Consider the following 15,333-nt stretch of genomic DNA (forward strand, 5'->3'; position numbering starts at 1 on the left):
AAAAAAAAAAGCCTGAGCCGCCTTTTATTGCTGCCATTGCATTTCCCATTTGGCTCTGGGTGAAGGCTGGTGATTTGGGGTGCTCTGCTTTGGGGTGGGTGTGAGCTGAAGCTGTGAAATGTGCAGGGACAGAAGGGGGGGGGGGGGGGGGGCTCACCCGAATTCCCTGACCCCGAGCTCCAGACCCAAACCCTCTCCCAGGAGGTCCTGACACAGAGCTCAGAGCTGTTACCAGAACGTGCAGGGAAAGCAGCATCCAGCAGTGTGGAAATCCCCAGCTCTGGGGCTGAAGTTCTGCTTCCCTTCTTCTGCTCATTTCCCTGTTTCCCCACAGCAGCAGAACGAGTGGCCAGTGCCACTTCATCCTGCACATCCTCGCAGAGTGGGAGTGATAAAGCAATTTTGTAGGAATATAAAAAGGTAAAAAGGCTTTAGAAAGTGCAGAAAGGCCCCAGAAAGTAGACATAAAGCTGAGAAAGGCTGGGAAATTTCAAAACCTTCTCATGGGAAGCTAGGAAGTTAAGAACCAAGTGAATGCATTTATATTTATCACAAGGAACAAGGAAGATCAAGAACTTATTGATAACTCAAGATGTGAAAAGTCCTAGATATATGCTTTGCAAAGACAGAAAAAGTTTCCATCTTAAATAATGAATTGTTGTGTATTGTTTGAGGTTCACAGAAGTCCTTTTGTTAATGTTAAACCCACCTGGGTCCTTTTCTAATTGGTTAGAGTATAATGACTTTACACCTTTTCTTTTATGCTGTTGGTTAAAGAATATGTAGAAAAAGGCTTTGCACGAGCTGCTGTCTTGTCTCTGATCTCTGTTTGCATGGATGTTGTTATTTTCCTGTGTCTCTTGCTTTTTGCTTGTATGATACAGACAGATAATAAATCCTCAGTCTGCACCAGTCAGGGTCTGTCCTGTTTGTGAGACACAGACCAGTCCAGAGGGATCTGGAGCAGGTTTTGCAAGGAAAGTCTGCAGCAAGCTAGAGCAATTTAGCTTTTTTTTTTTTCTTTTAATTTTTTTTTTCTTTTTTTACTACCCTCTCAAGCTGGATGAAGTGAATAGAGGAGAAAGCTGCACATCTGCCACGAGTGAATAAAAATAGAACGAGCTGCCATCTGGCGTGCCTGCAGCAGGCCCCAGACAGAGGCTGGAACGGGCCAAGGTGTGTCTGGGCACCCTGGGTGTGGGTGTGACACCCTGACCTCTCCTTTTCCATGGATGGGGCGTCCCCTGGCACAGGGAGAGGAGTGACTTCCCCAGGAGGCTGCAGCCACTGCTCCACGGGGCAGTGTGGCAGCACATCCTTGTCTCTCTCAGGATTTTTTCACAGAGGAGCACAGAGAGAAAGAAAGAGAAAACAATTTCTGTTTCTGCTCCTTGTTTTTCCCATGTGGAATGTGCTTGGAGAATTGTTTCCCTGGGGTCATTGCTTGGTTGGATTCTGGTGAGGATTGTTTGGGCCTGGTGGCCAATCCAACCCAATCCAATCCAACCAATCCAATCCAACCCAATCCAATCCAATCCAACCCAATCCAATCCAATCCAATCCAACCCAATCCAATCCAACCCAATCCAACCCAACCCAACCCAATCCAACCCAACCCAATCCAACCCAATCCAATCCAATCCAATCCAATCCAATCCAACCCAATCCAATCCAATCCAATCCAATCCAACCCAATCCAACCCAATCCAATCCAATCCAATCCAACCCAATCCAACCCAATCCAATCCAATCCAATCCAACCCAATCCAATCCAACCCAATCCAACCCAATCCAATCCAATCCAATCCAATCCAATCCAACCCAATCCAATCCAACCCAATCCAACCCAATCCAATCCAACCCAATCCAATCCAATCCAATCCAATCCACCTGTGGCTGGGCTCTCAGAGAGGGGCACGAGTTGGGAATGAGCTAGATTTGGTAGTTAGAAAAGTAGGTTTGTAGTTTTAGTATCTCCTTGAAATAGTATATTAATATATTATATATTAATATACTTATATTAATATAATACTATATTAATATATTATAGTATATGTATGCTAGCATAGTTCTAATAAAGAAATCATTCAGCCTTCTGAGTTGAAGTCCCACACCAGCATTTCTTCCCCCCAGGTTCCCCTGCAGTTACAATAGTCCAGGGGCTCTGGAGAGATATCTGCTGCTCTCCTGATTTATCCTGCCAGGGGCGAGGGCAGCTGGCAGAGCGTGCCTGTCGGGGCACTGGGAGTGCTGGGCAGCTCTGGTGGGTGCTGCAGCCCTGCTGCAGGGAGCTCAGTGCTCTGCTCACCTGCTGAGGCTCACACACAAATCCCCACCTGCACCCACTATTACACCAAATGAAAAGGAGTTCCATCCCACATCCATATCCTCTCACATGCTGAAGTCTGCTTATAGAAAGGGGCCTATAAACATATTTTTTTTGACTGGAGGAACCAAGCACCTCCTGCCACAGCTCACTGGGGGTGGCTGAGCCTCCTGGGTGGAGATGCGCTCAGAGATGTAGTGAAATCCACTCCTGTGCCCCGGGGTAAACTAAAAACAAAAAGGAGAACTTTGATTCTGAATGCAGGAGGAACGAGAGGAGCACTGGGCCAAGCAGGAGATGCTGCAGGACATCAGAGGAGGCCCCCAGTGAGCACTGGAATAACGGAGAGCAGTGCTGGGACAGTGCCCAGGACATTCACTGGTCAGCTCCCTGCTCCCCCTGCGAGGTCAGTTCTGCTCTGGAGCTCAGGGTTGGGTTGGGGGCCCCCCCAGCCTCTCCTGTTGCTGTTAATTCCATTTTGCATCACTCTCTGAGCTCTCAGCCTGCTTTCTGCTGAGTTTTTTAACAAGTGCAGTTGGTTTTGGATGCAGAATCCTTAAGTGGGGTCACACCTGCCAAAAATAAGGCCGAGGCCACGAGCAGGCAGGTGTGGAGATGGGGAGGGAAATCAGGGATAGAAGTGGAGCCAGGTCCTCCCTCGGCAGGCAATGCCCAGGGGCTGGAAATGTCTGGGGGTGATAAATGAGGGTGGTTTGGGGTGCTGCAGCCTGGACTGGGCATGGTGCCTTTCCTGGGCTTCCACGAGCTCCAGAGGCTGGAAGTTGTGCACGGGGCAGCACTCGCTGGCAACGGCAGCTGATGTGTTCATGATATAATTAAACAGCAATTACTTCCCTTCCTTCCTTCCTTCCTCTTCTGTCTTCCTACAGCGAGCTGTGAATAGAGCATGGGGGGATCTATTCTTGGTGAAACTGTACAGTTGTGCTTCTGTTTTTTTTTTTTTTTTTAATTATTATTTCAGCAGAGGCTTTCTCTGCATAATTCCAAAATAAGAAACTCGACAGCGCGTATTTGAGGCTTCCAAAATCTGATCTTTGTTCTCCTGGGTCAGAAGCAGAGCATTAGTAATGACTGAAATAGATATTTGTTGGATTTTTTTTTTTTAAATATTCTGTAGCATTTTACAAAAATAACAGCTAGCTCATTGGCTATTAATAGACTACTGTTTTTGGAATTTTGTTCTTGCTGTAGAATTAGTTTATTTGGGTTAACTTCCCCCCCCAGTCGTGCTTGTCTTCAAAGTTCATGGAGATTTTGTGCTGTCAGATGGCAAATTGAAGGTAATTTGTGATGGTCAGACTGATTTATTCATCTCCCACAAATGTTTCCATAGGTGCATTTGTGTGTGTATGACCTGACACATTCCCTCTTACTGGACTTTATTCCTGGGAATTTCTTATCTCACAATTAGAAACGAGGAAATTTGACATTATTCACCTCAGAACGATGACAGGTACCAAGGCTTCTATCTTGGTACTCCAAAAAAAAAACAGAACAAAACAAACAAACAAAAAAAAAACCCACAAAAAATACCAAAAAAAACCAAAACAAACAAACAAACAAACTAAGAAGGCAGATTGTGCAATGTATGAAGAGAAATGAAGCTCACTCCCTGTCAGGTCACTGAGAGCAATCCCAAGTCTCCTTTTCCCCACAGTTAAACCCAGGCTGTTTCTCCTGAACCCCCCTGCAGCCTCAGCTCTTGGTGTTTGGTGCCAGGTTTCCCTTTCCGTGCAGAATTCCCTCGAGTTTCATTTACACCGTGCAGGTCTCCGACTGAATAACCCTGGCCTGCAAGAAAAAAAAGTGAAAAACGAGGTTCTTACCCACCTGCCCTGGAGGAAGGAGCTGTCCTGAAATGCAAAGCTTGGCCCAGCTGGGGCTCAGGGGTTTTCTTTCTTCTGTGTTGCAAAGTCCCACCAGTTTGAAGTGCAAGGCATCAGTCCTGAAAAACATAGCCAGAACAGGCTAGACATGAAATATTTCCAGCCAATTCCTCTTTAGTAATTTATCAGTTATGGCTTTTTTTTTTTTCTGCTGCACCCTGCCTGAATGCTGTGGGACTTTGGTGTCTCCTCTGTGCTTGGAACGAGGTGTAAAATAAAAAAAAAAAAAAAAAAAAAAAAACAAACCAAAAAAAAAAAACCAGGAAAAATATCCTCAGGGTCCCTGGAGGTTGAGCAGAGCCAGCTTTTTGGAAGGGTCTGTCCCACACTGGTACTCCAATAAAAGCACCTTTGGTTTGTGGCTGCACAGCTGGAAGGGCAAAGGGGTGCTGCCAGAGAGGAAACAGAGCCCTTGAACATCTGGTTGGGATTTTATTCATCCCTAGGACTGAAAATTCCCAGTGGCTCCTCCAGAGGAAAAATGGTTTCTAGTTTTTCTCTCAGCTCACCCCTGAGTGCTAAATGAACTTTTATTTTCTAAACTGGATCTCACTGGCACGTGGGGAGGAAGGAAGAAATGCATTTCAGGTTCAGTCTCTGAAGGAAAAATGTCTGTGCCATGACTCAAAAACACGACTCTCCTAGACAGCTTTAGTGAATGTGAGAAGAAATTTTTCTTTTTGGTCGTTTAAGCATTCTTGTTTTATGTCTGGAAGAGGTTTTTGTAGTGTTTTTTCTCTGTATCCAAGCATTTGGTTCCCTGTGGTTTTTGAGCTGAACATAATTTCAGGGAAGCCTTGGCTGTGGTTCTGTCTGTCCCTGAATATTTGGGATTTCTCTGCCCCACTGAAATTGCTGCCATTGTGTGTCAGCAGAGTCAAAGGCCTTGGGTACATCCATGAATTTATTTTATTTACTGCACAGGTCCGTGGGAGTGGCAGCGAAAGAACAGCAGGGTAATTCTCCCAGCTCTCATCACACCTTCAATCAGAGTGAGCAGAAATAAATATAATGCAGATTGTTCAATCAGACAGGAGCACTGCTAATCCAGCATTAAGACTCCTCATTCTTTAATGACAATCACACGCTGCAGGTACCACGGATACATCTCATTCCAGCTGCCACAAATCCGTTTGTTTGCTCTGCTGTAATTTACCAAATTGGCAGATTCTAGTGGAGGACAGAAATTATAGGTTAGGCAGACGTGCTGTTTATGGCATTGTCCATAGAAATGCAAAGTGGAGCAGAATGAAAACGGGAAATTTTTTAGCTTTGTGGAAACCATGAAATTCAGGGTGAAAGTGACTGATTTAAACTCTTCTTTAAAGCTGCATTCAGGAAATTGCAACTTTATTCCTCATCAAGGTTTTGTTTTGAGAAGCTTTTCCTCACTGATGTTTTCTTGCCTTAAAAAAAAAAAAAAATAAAAAAGGAGTAAATGAAAGCTGGAGCCAAAATGATTTCAGAGGAAAATGTTAAAATTTCACTAGAATACTTTTGGAAGAAGCATTTTGGCATTTTCAAGAATAACTTCAATGTGAAATTTGGCAGAACACTTGAAATTTCCCATCACTGTTATGGTGTGGAATCAGCGTGTTAATTCTCTGTACAATTCTTATTAAAAACTTTGACTGGCCGGATTTGATTTTGCTGAAATCCAAAGAGAGAGAGAGATCCTTGACAAAATGATGTCATCCCAATCCCATTTCCCTTTGAGACTTCCTTGCTTTTCTAACCCTTCCAGACTTGGTATTTAACTTCCATTTCCCTGCTTCCCCCTCACCCACAGCTGCAGTTTGGCACCAGGGGAAAAAAAAAAAAAATTAAAAATGTACGGGAGATAAAACTTGTAAAATCTGCTCATGGAAATAGTTTAAATCACAAGAATAACTCGGCACAGAATGTTCCTGAGTGCAGGAAACAGGATCCAAGTGGAACATTGTCAGGTTCCTGGGATCAGAGGGAGGGATGGAATGCTGGAGGGAGTTCAGAGGGAAGAGGGAGCTGTGGGGATGAAGGGAAACATGAAAAGAGTGGAACGGGCAGAGCTACAGAGAGACAGAACAGCACACAAATGTGTGAAGCACCAAAGAGGCAGTGGAATTCTGAATGCTAAAAAGGGGGATTTTTCATGAAGTCATGGCTGTGGCTTCATGCAGCACTTGAGGAAAATGTGAGAGCCCTGAGCTCTGGGATGCTGGGGAATGGGCACACCCACAGAGCTCTGAAGCACCACGGGAGGAGCTTTTCACTTCTGTTTTCCGACAGGTTGAATGGTCTGGGTGTCACCTGCTGCTCAGTTTTGGGGGCAAAAATGGGGCCGCCACATCAATCTGCTTTTTAATTTTTTTTTTTTTTTTTTTAAATTGTGGAGTCTGTACCTCCATTAATTCCAAAGAAAGCCATTCTGGGAGGGGAAGAACCAAAAGACTCTCAGAAAATCCTTCCTCCAGTCCCAGTGCAGGGCAGCACTGAACCCCACCAGGAGGAGCTGCATTGGAGCTGCACAGGAGCACCCAAATTCCAGGATTTACCTTGAGGTGGAGATGAAAGCAGCCACCAGCACCTTTTGAGCTGCAGAGATCCTTCCAAGCCTCCAGGACTTGACCTTAAACTGAGATCAGCATAATTTGCACTTTGTAGAGTTTCTAGGGAAGGGTTAATCCCCCTGACACGGTTATTCTGTTTGTTGAGCCATCCATAAAACCAGAGAAAGCCCTGAATGTCCTGCTGGTCTTGTTTTTGTTGTCAAAGCTGCTCCATCTGATTTTTGTGCGTATGATGGATGTGCAGCTCTTCCGGGAGCAGCTCTTTTTTAGCAGGACATTTTCACAGGCTGGTTAAGATAAAAACTTGCATTACTTCAATGGTTGAATTAGTAACAATTTGGCAACTGAAGGAGAACAGCACTTCATTGTGAAAATGCTTCTGTAACCATTAGCAACTCTGATTTGGTGTCAGGCTTAACTTGTTCCTTCAAATTGGAATGACTTGTCCTTGGTGAGGCTGAATAATAGCAGGGGTCTCTGGGAGCAAGCCCTGCCTGTCTCCACGTTGTGCCCCCTTTAAAGGTGGAGGTGACAGTAAAAGGGTTTTAAACTCATGGGGATTTGGGGAGTGAGAAGGAAAGTTAGGCCCTGGGAAAATACTCTAGGCCTTGTGCTTGCTGGAACTGCACCTGTGTGACCAGTATATGGTAAATGACAGAATTGTTAGATGCGATGATTGTTTAGTAATTAAATATAATTACTGGTTAATCGTAGAATAATCATGAGAAACTGTGGTCAGGGGCTTGAGAGACCACGAGAGATTCGTGCTTGAATAGGATCAGTGCATACAACAGAGCAATGTAAGTTTAATAATTAATATGTAAGTTCTATAGGGATAGAATATAAAACACGTTCAGCTCGAGAGCCGTGTGGGAGTCACATTTGGGGCTGTAGCCCTGATTCCCAGAGCTCTGCAACAAAAGCACCTGCACAGAACCATATTCCCTGATGATGGGGGTTCCTGAACGCTGCCAGAGGGATTCTTTGAGCTGGTGGATACTGCACACAGAAACCTGCAGCAGGAGAGACGGGCTCAGGTGGAAACATAAACACTTTTCACTTTGATCCTCCACTGCCTTTCGCAGGCGCTGACGGAACAATGGGCTCATTAGCGAGGATGGTTTTATGAAGCAGATTCAAACTGCCTCAAGTCTCCCGGGAGAGAGATTAGTGGAAACAGGGCGAATGGGGATTTAAGAAAGCAGGCAAATACCCGCAGGCACGCAGGAGAAATGCGGCTCTGCTGCCAGGAGAATTGTGCGACATTCCATGGAAAGGGCTGGCTCCTTTCAGAGGGAGCCAGGGAGGTTTTGCCACTGAATTCACCGGGAGCAGAATTTGTTGCCTTTACAACTCGGGGCAGGGCTGCCATCCCAAAGGATGAACCAGCAAATGTAATAACTGCGGGGAGCAGGGCTCCAGGGAAATGGGAGCTCCACCTGTGTGGAGGGGAAAACACCTGGAACCAGCTGGGGCTGGGGTTGAGGAGCTGGGGCATTGCAGTTCTTGAGATTTCCCTTTTTCTTTCGTGGAGCACAGAAAACCTGGGAGGGTGGAAGCAGTTGGGCAGGGAGACCAGCTTAATGAAAAATTATTTGCCACAGATAAGGCTTCAAGTCCTTTTTGTTAGTGTGTCTGTAGCTATCCTATCTCTTCTTTCTTAACAGAGGTCTCTCACCTCCTTAACTTTTACTGGGAAATAATTTTTTGGAGGAGAGTCAGCTTTTCAAAATGAACTTAAGATGAAGATTTTACTTTTTAATGCCCCATTGAAAAGTTGAGAGCATAATTTGTTAGCTAAAAGCTATATTTTCCTCATTGAAAATTGAGTATTTGCCTTCATTTTGGCTTGTGTTTTCATCCACAAATGGAAAGACTTCCATTGGAAACTTCAGGGACAAAACCAGAAGTATTTAGAAGTTCTCTTGGAAAGTGGTGTGTGTGGCTTGGCCAGAAGTCTTATAATGCAATTAAGACAACTTGTTCAGGCAGAGAATTATAAATGCTGATCCCATCATGGTTTTGTTGAATAGCTGTAATATTGCCCTGAGGTCAGTGGTTAAGTTTCAGCTAAATGTTTACCCTTTAAGTTTTTTTCAGAATGAAACTTTCCAGAAATAGGGAGAGATGTCTAAAACGTGTTCTCTTTAAAAGTCTATTTATAACACACATGGAAGTGTATTTATAGCCTTACAAACGCATCTGGAAATAAATATTGTCCTGAAAACAGCCCGATTTTGATTTATTCAGGGTGCCTAATAACCAGGCAGATGCATCCACACCCTGTTGGGAAAGCACCAGGAACTTCTCAAATTTATCACCTGCCCTTGCAAAGCAGAGACAAGGGCGAGCTGTGGTGGAAATAGGTGTGGACCTTGAACCTGCCTGCCCTTATTTCTGTGGGCCAGGACAAAATCCAGGGGGATCCAGACCTTCCTGGCAGGTCTGGTGTTTGTGGATCCAACATCCCCCCCGTGCCTGATCAATAATTGTGGCCATGGAAGCAGAAACAGCAACGGGAGCAGCGTGGGGAGCTTGGGGGGACCACGGAGCTGCCAGCAGGAGAGAGGGGGAAGGGAAAGGGAAAGGGAAAGGGGAAAGGGGAAAGGGGAAAGGGGAAAGGGGAAAGGGGAAAGGGAAAGGGAAAGGGGAAAGGAAAGGGAAGGGAAGGGGAAGGGAAGGGGAAGGGGAAGGGGAAGGGGAAGGGAAAGGAAAGGGAAAGGAAAGGGAAAGGAAAGGGAAAGGGAAAGGAAAGGGAAAGGAAAGGGAAAGGAAAGGAAAGGAAAAGGAAAGGAAAGGGAAAGGAAAGGGAAAGGAAAGGGAAAGGAAAGGAAAGGAAAGGGAAAGGAAAGGGAAAGGGAAAGGAAAGGAAAGGAAAGGGAAAGGAAAGGGAAAGGAAAGGGAAAGGAAAGGGAAAGGAAAGGGAAGGAAAGGGAAGGAAAGGGAAGGGAAAGGGAAAGGAAAGGAAAGGGAAAGGAAAGGGAAAGGAAAGGGAAAGGAAAGGAAAGGAAAGGGAAAGGAAAGGGAAAGGAAAGGGAAAGGAAAGGGAAAGGAAAGGGAAAGGAAAGGGAAAGGAAAGGGAAAGGAAAGGGAAAGGAAAGGGAAAGGAAAGGGAAAGGAAAGGGAAAGGAAAGGGAAAGGAAAGGAAAGGAAAGGGAAAGGAAAGGAAAGGAAAGGGAAAGGAAAGGGAAAGGAAAGGGAAAGGAAAGGGAAAGGAAAGGGAAGGAAAGGGAAAGGAAAGGGAAAGGAAAGGAAAGGAAAGGGAAAGGAAAGGGAAAGGAAAGGGAAAGGAAAGGGAAAGGAAAGGGAAAGGAAAGGGAAAGGAAAGGGAAAGGAAAGGGAAGGAAAGGGAAAGGAAAGGGAAAGGAAAGGGAAAGGAAAGGGAAAGGAAAGGAAAGGAAAGGGAAAGGAAAGGGAAAGGAAAGGGAAAGGAAAGGAAAGGAAAGGGAAAGGAAAGGGAAAGGAAAGGGAAAGGAAAGGGAAAGGAAAGGGAAAGGAAAGGGAAAGGAAAGGGAAAGGAAAGGAAAGGAAAGGGAAAGGAAAGGAAAGGAAAGGGAAAGGAAAGGGAAAGGAAAGGGAAAGGAAAGGGAAAGGAAAGGGAAAGGAAAGGAAAGGAAAGGGAAAGGAAAGGGAAAGGAAAGGAAAGGAAAGGGAAAGGAAAGGAAAGGAAGGAAAGGAAAGGAAAGGAAAGGAAAGGAAAGGAAAGGAAAGGAAAGGAAAGGAAAGGAAAGGAAAGGAAAGGAAAGGAAAGGAAAGGAAAGGAAAGGAAAGGAAAGGAAAGGAAAGGAAAGGAAAGGAAAGGAAAGGAAAGGAAAGGAAAGGAAAGGAAAGGAAAGGAAAGGAAAGGAAAGGAAAGAAAGGAAAGGAAAGAAAGGAAAGGAAAGGAAAGGAAAGGAAAGGAAAGGAAAGGAAAGGAAAGGAAAGGAAAGGAAAGGAAAGGAAAGGAAAGGAAAGGAAAGGAAAGGAAAGGAAAGGAAAGGAAAGGAAAGGAAAGGAAAGGAAAGGAAAGGAAAGGAAAGGAAAGGAAAGGAAAGGAAAGGAAGGAAAGGAAAGGAAAGGAAAGGAAAGGAAAGGAAAGGAAAGGAAAGGAAAGGAAAGGAAAGGGTCTTGTTGAAGTCCTGTTTGCCATTCTGTAACTCTATAGCTGGCAGAGGTTTGGGCATCTGTCTCATGAAATGTAGAAAAAGTCATAGATATGGCCAGCTGCAACTTGTGAAGTGAAATCCATAAAGAAACTTTTAATTACAAAATTTATCACACAGACTTTTTTTTTTTTTTTTTTTTTTTTTTTTTTCTGGTGCAGAGGAGAAGCAGGAATTGAAATTCCAGTGTTTCCTGCAAGCTGGAGGTTCTGGAGTGTGACTCAAGCCCGTGGGGATCCAGCCCAGCCTGGGGTGAGTTCTGCATGTTCCCAGGCCAGCACGTGGTGCAATCTCAACCGTCCAAGCTATTAGCAAAATATGAAGAAAAGAAAAGTTTAAGTTATGAAAGAAAATGGGCTTTGGATTCCTATTAATGATAAAATTAATTTTATACCCTAACCATTGGACAATGGCCCCCTGGAGAACAATGAAGAGAGTGGAAATCCCTCAGACAATGAATGTTGAAAGCTGCATAATAGTCTTATCATTTCTGTACAGCCTTGCTTGAGACAGCTGTAATTAATTACAAGAAAATGACAAATGGTCAAGGCTGTGCTGAAGGCAGTGGCCCTGGTACTTGACATTGTAATGCAACTGGGGAAAAGCTTGTCAAATCAAGGTTGTGTTAATTTATTAGGCAGCCATTTGTGTCAAGCTGAATAAAAGGGGGGAAAAAATAAGAGGTGAAAAGCTACTGGAAATATGAAGTACTTGGGTGGATTTTCATCCACTGTATGTTTTAAGAATGCAGTCATTTCATTGATCTGACTTCTGCTGCAGGTCCCTCTCCCTCACACAGTGAGCCACTGCTGGAAATCCTGCCAGCATTTTTAGGTTCTACAGAGGCAAATCTCAGTTTGGGGTTCCACTCCAAGAAACCACAAGCCTTTCCCACTCTGTCTAGTTGAGCTCCTGTCAAAAGATGTTTCAAAATTCCCCCTTCAGCTCCTGGGATCCCCCATTCCCAGCAGCAGAGTCCTGTGGTGAAGCTCTTGGGTTTCACCAGGGGGAGAGGGGAATTTCAGCTCAGGGAAGGGGGATTTCAGCCCTGGCTGGGCCCCTGACTTCTTGTGTGCACCTTTGCTTTCTTCTGTCCTGCTTGTTCCAGCCATAATTCCTAAAAACACAACTTTCTTTCAGCCCTTCAGGTCCCAACAGCGCTTTCAACAGAATTAAACTTAAGCAACAGATTCGTTATTTGTAAGTAAACTGAATTTTGCTGTTTGCTGTTTGCTTTCAGCACAGCCTAGCAGCCTCCTAGGAGGGATTTGGGTTTTTTTGTAGTCACTAACAGACATGGCAAGGGCCACTGACTGCAGCCAAGTGAGAAATGTGTGACAGGCAGTGTCCAGGAAGCTTCCAGGATCCCTGACTCCTTCCAGCATTAAAACCAGGCTTTGGAAAACGTCCTCATGCTGTGGGTCCCTGGGGAGCATCACGGCACTGCCCTGATGGGTTTGTGCAGGAAATTTGGGCCCTAAATGCTCCAAATGACATCCTGGTGACTCTCTGTTGCCCTGATTGTTAAAAGTGTTAAGTTTTCCTTTATAGCTCTTTTGAAAGTTTTAAAGTTCTCATAAAACTTCTTTAGTTTACCTATTTCTACTGCAGTTCTCACGCACTGCCCATGTAAATAATGGTTGTTTTGCATTCTTCTTTGTAAGAAGAAAGAACTGATGGGCTGTTGGTTTGACCAGTGTGGTTGGAGAGGTGGTAATTCCATCCTCCAATCCACGGTCACCTTTAGAATTCTATAAATACCAGATGTTCAAATAAAACGCTCTCTTTTGCTCCTTTAAACTTACCGGGCTTCTGCGTACTCGTTTTGTGTCCAATAACAACATCTGGACTTTTAAAAATCAAAACAACAACTCTCCCTGAGCACCAGCACGTGGGGGCTCAGCACAGATGCTGCTCTAAGCGTGGAGCATTAAGAACTTTGTGTCTTTATATATAGAGATATATATAGATAGATATAGATATAGATAGATAGATAGATAGATAGATAGATAGATAGACAGATAGATAGATATAGATATAGATATATTTATATTTATATTTATATTTATATTTATATTTATATTTATATTTATATTTATATTTATATTTATATTTATATTTATAGATGTAGATGTAGATATATTTATAGATATAGATATAGATGTAGATATAGATATAGATATAGATATAGATATAGATATAGATATAGATATAGATATAGATATAGATATAGATATATGTATGTAAATATGCATATTTATGTGTTTATATTGTATGAAAAGAAGGTCCTGAGCTCCAGGCAGAGCCCGGGGTGTCGGCAGCAGTTGTGACAGAACACAGGGATTGCAAAGAGATCCCTGATCTCCATTAATCCCTGCATCTTGGGTGGGTTTGGAAAATGCTGTAAGGATAGAGAAGAACCCTTATATTTGAGAAAACATTTGAAATTGTCTTTGGTTTTTTGTTTTGGTTTTTTTTCCCTGAATGAACATTTATTTTTTTCCTGGCTATTTCACCGGTTAAATCCCATTTGAGCACTTACACCAGACGTGTGAGGGTGGCTGTCACCAGCCCAGCACTCCTGTTGGCACCATTCATTAAACTCTGCCTGCAAGAGCTGGCTGATCTAACTGAGATAACCCCTCCTCCAAAAAATCAGTCATTTTCTGCCTGATCAGTTGATTGCTGAGATTTGTGTGGTTTTGTAGCGTGGATCTGATTAGAGACACCTCTGGCTGGATGTTAAGCATTTATCTGCTGTGATGCAGCTCTAAGCAGGGCTGTAAATCTGTTTATAGCCAGATGTCTCATGGATGGTTGGCATTTAAAAATTCTCTGAGGGGCTGAATTGCCCATTTCATACCCCTTTGCCAGTCTTTGTGTTCAGAGGATTCACCTTCCACTTAAACACGGCCTGGTGTGGGCATTGCCCTCTGGGCTGTGGTGTGGGGGTGATATTTTATATATTTATGTGTTTATATTGTATGTATTTTATATATATGATATGTATTTTATATGTATAATACATGTATTTTATATGTTGTTATATAATAATATATAATATATGTTTTATATATTATTGTATAATATATATTGTATATTATTGTATAATAATATATAAATATTGTTAGTATTTTATAATATTGTATTATTGTATAATAATATATAATCTCTATTTTAATACATTATTATATAATAATATGCAATCTATATTTTAAGATATTATTCTAGAATAATATATAATCTATATTTTATATATTTATGTGTTTATATATGTATTTTATATATAATATGTATATTCTATATTATTATATAATGATATATAATATATGTTTTATATATTTTTATATAATAATGTATATTTTATATATTATTGTATAATTCTATACAATCTCTTTTTAATACATTATTATATAATTACGCAATCTATATTTAAATCTATTATTATCCAATCATATATAATCCATATTTTATTTATTTATGTGTGTGGGATGGCGCTTGTGGACAGAAGCACCTTCCCCTCAGTGGTGCCATTAAACTGGCCCTGAAGCAACTGAGAGCTGGCCTGGGGCTCATTTTGGCAGTCCCAGCTTTCTGACTGAAGATGAGTCTGTAATTTTATTTTTTTGTTGTTGAGGCTCAAGACATGAAAACGCGTCTGAAGTCTTTCATTTCCACCTATTGAACGTGCTTGAAAAGGGAAGGGAGCAGACAGATGGCTCTCATTAGCACAAGGGCGCTTTCATCTTTTGCACGTTTTAAATTTTGTTTTCCTGAGCAGGATCGGTACAAAATGAAGCAATTGAACGTCGCACATTTCAGTCCATGAAAGGAGAGCTGGACTCTGTCCAGACTGCGACAACTGCTGCGATCCTGGCCCCACAAGAGCCACGGGGATCCAGGAGTGCAGGGAGGAGAAGCGCCCGGCTCAGGGGGACACTGCTGGAGCTCTTCTGCAATTCCTGCCCGGCAAATTCTGCTCCGAGCCAGGGCTGGCTGCTGCCACCACTTCTGACCCCGCCCCAGGAAAGGTTTCTCAGTCCCACCCTGCCGCTGCCGCGCAGCTCGAAGGTCCGTCGGTTCTCAGCAGAACCCAGGAGACAGAAGCCTTCCGGACCGAAAGGGCGACTGTCCCTGGAACTGGTCCCAAACACCGCTTGCAATCCTGGAGAAGGCTGGTCACAGAGCAGGCAATCTCCAGGAGACGGTCAAGGACTGGACTCGCTGGTGTCCGTCCCTGTTCGGGCGCCAGTTGCCGAGCCGTGGGGGCTTGTAGCCACTCGGCACGAAGCTCGGATAGCTGGTACATCTGAGGGTCCACCAGAAGAACGGGAGGGACACTCGGTGTAATGGTTTGATACTGGTGTAATGTTAGTACTTTTATGAAAATGTACTTTTTTTAAATAAAT

Source organism: Vidua chalybeata, chromosome 18 (genome assembly GCF_026979565.1).
Source record: "Vidua chalybeata isolate OUT-0048 chromosome 18, bVidCha1 merged haplotype, whole genome shotgun sequence".
Taxonomy (NCBI): domain Eukaryota; kingdom Metazoa; phylum Chordata; class Aves; order Passeriformes; family Viduidae; genus Vidua; species Vidua chalybeata.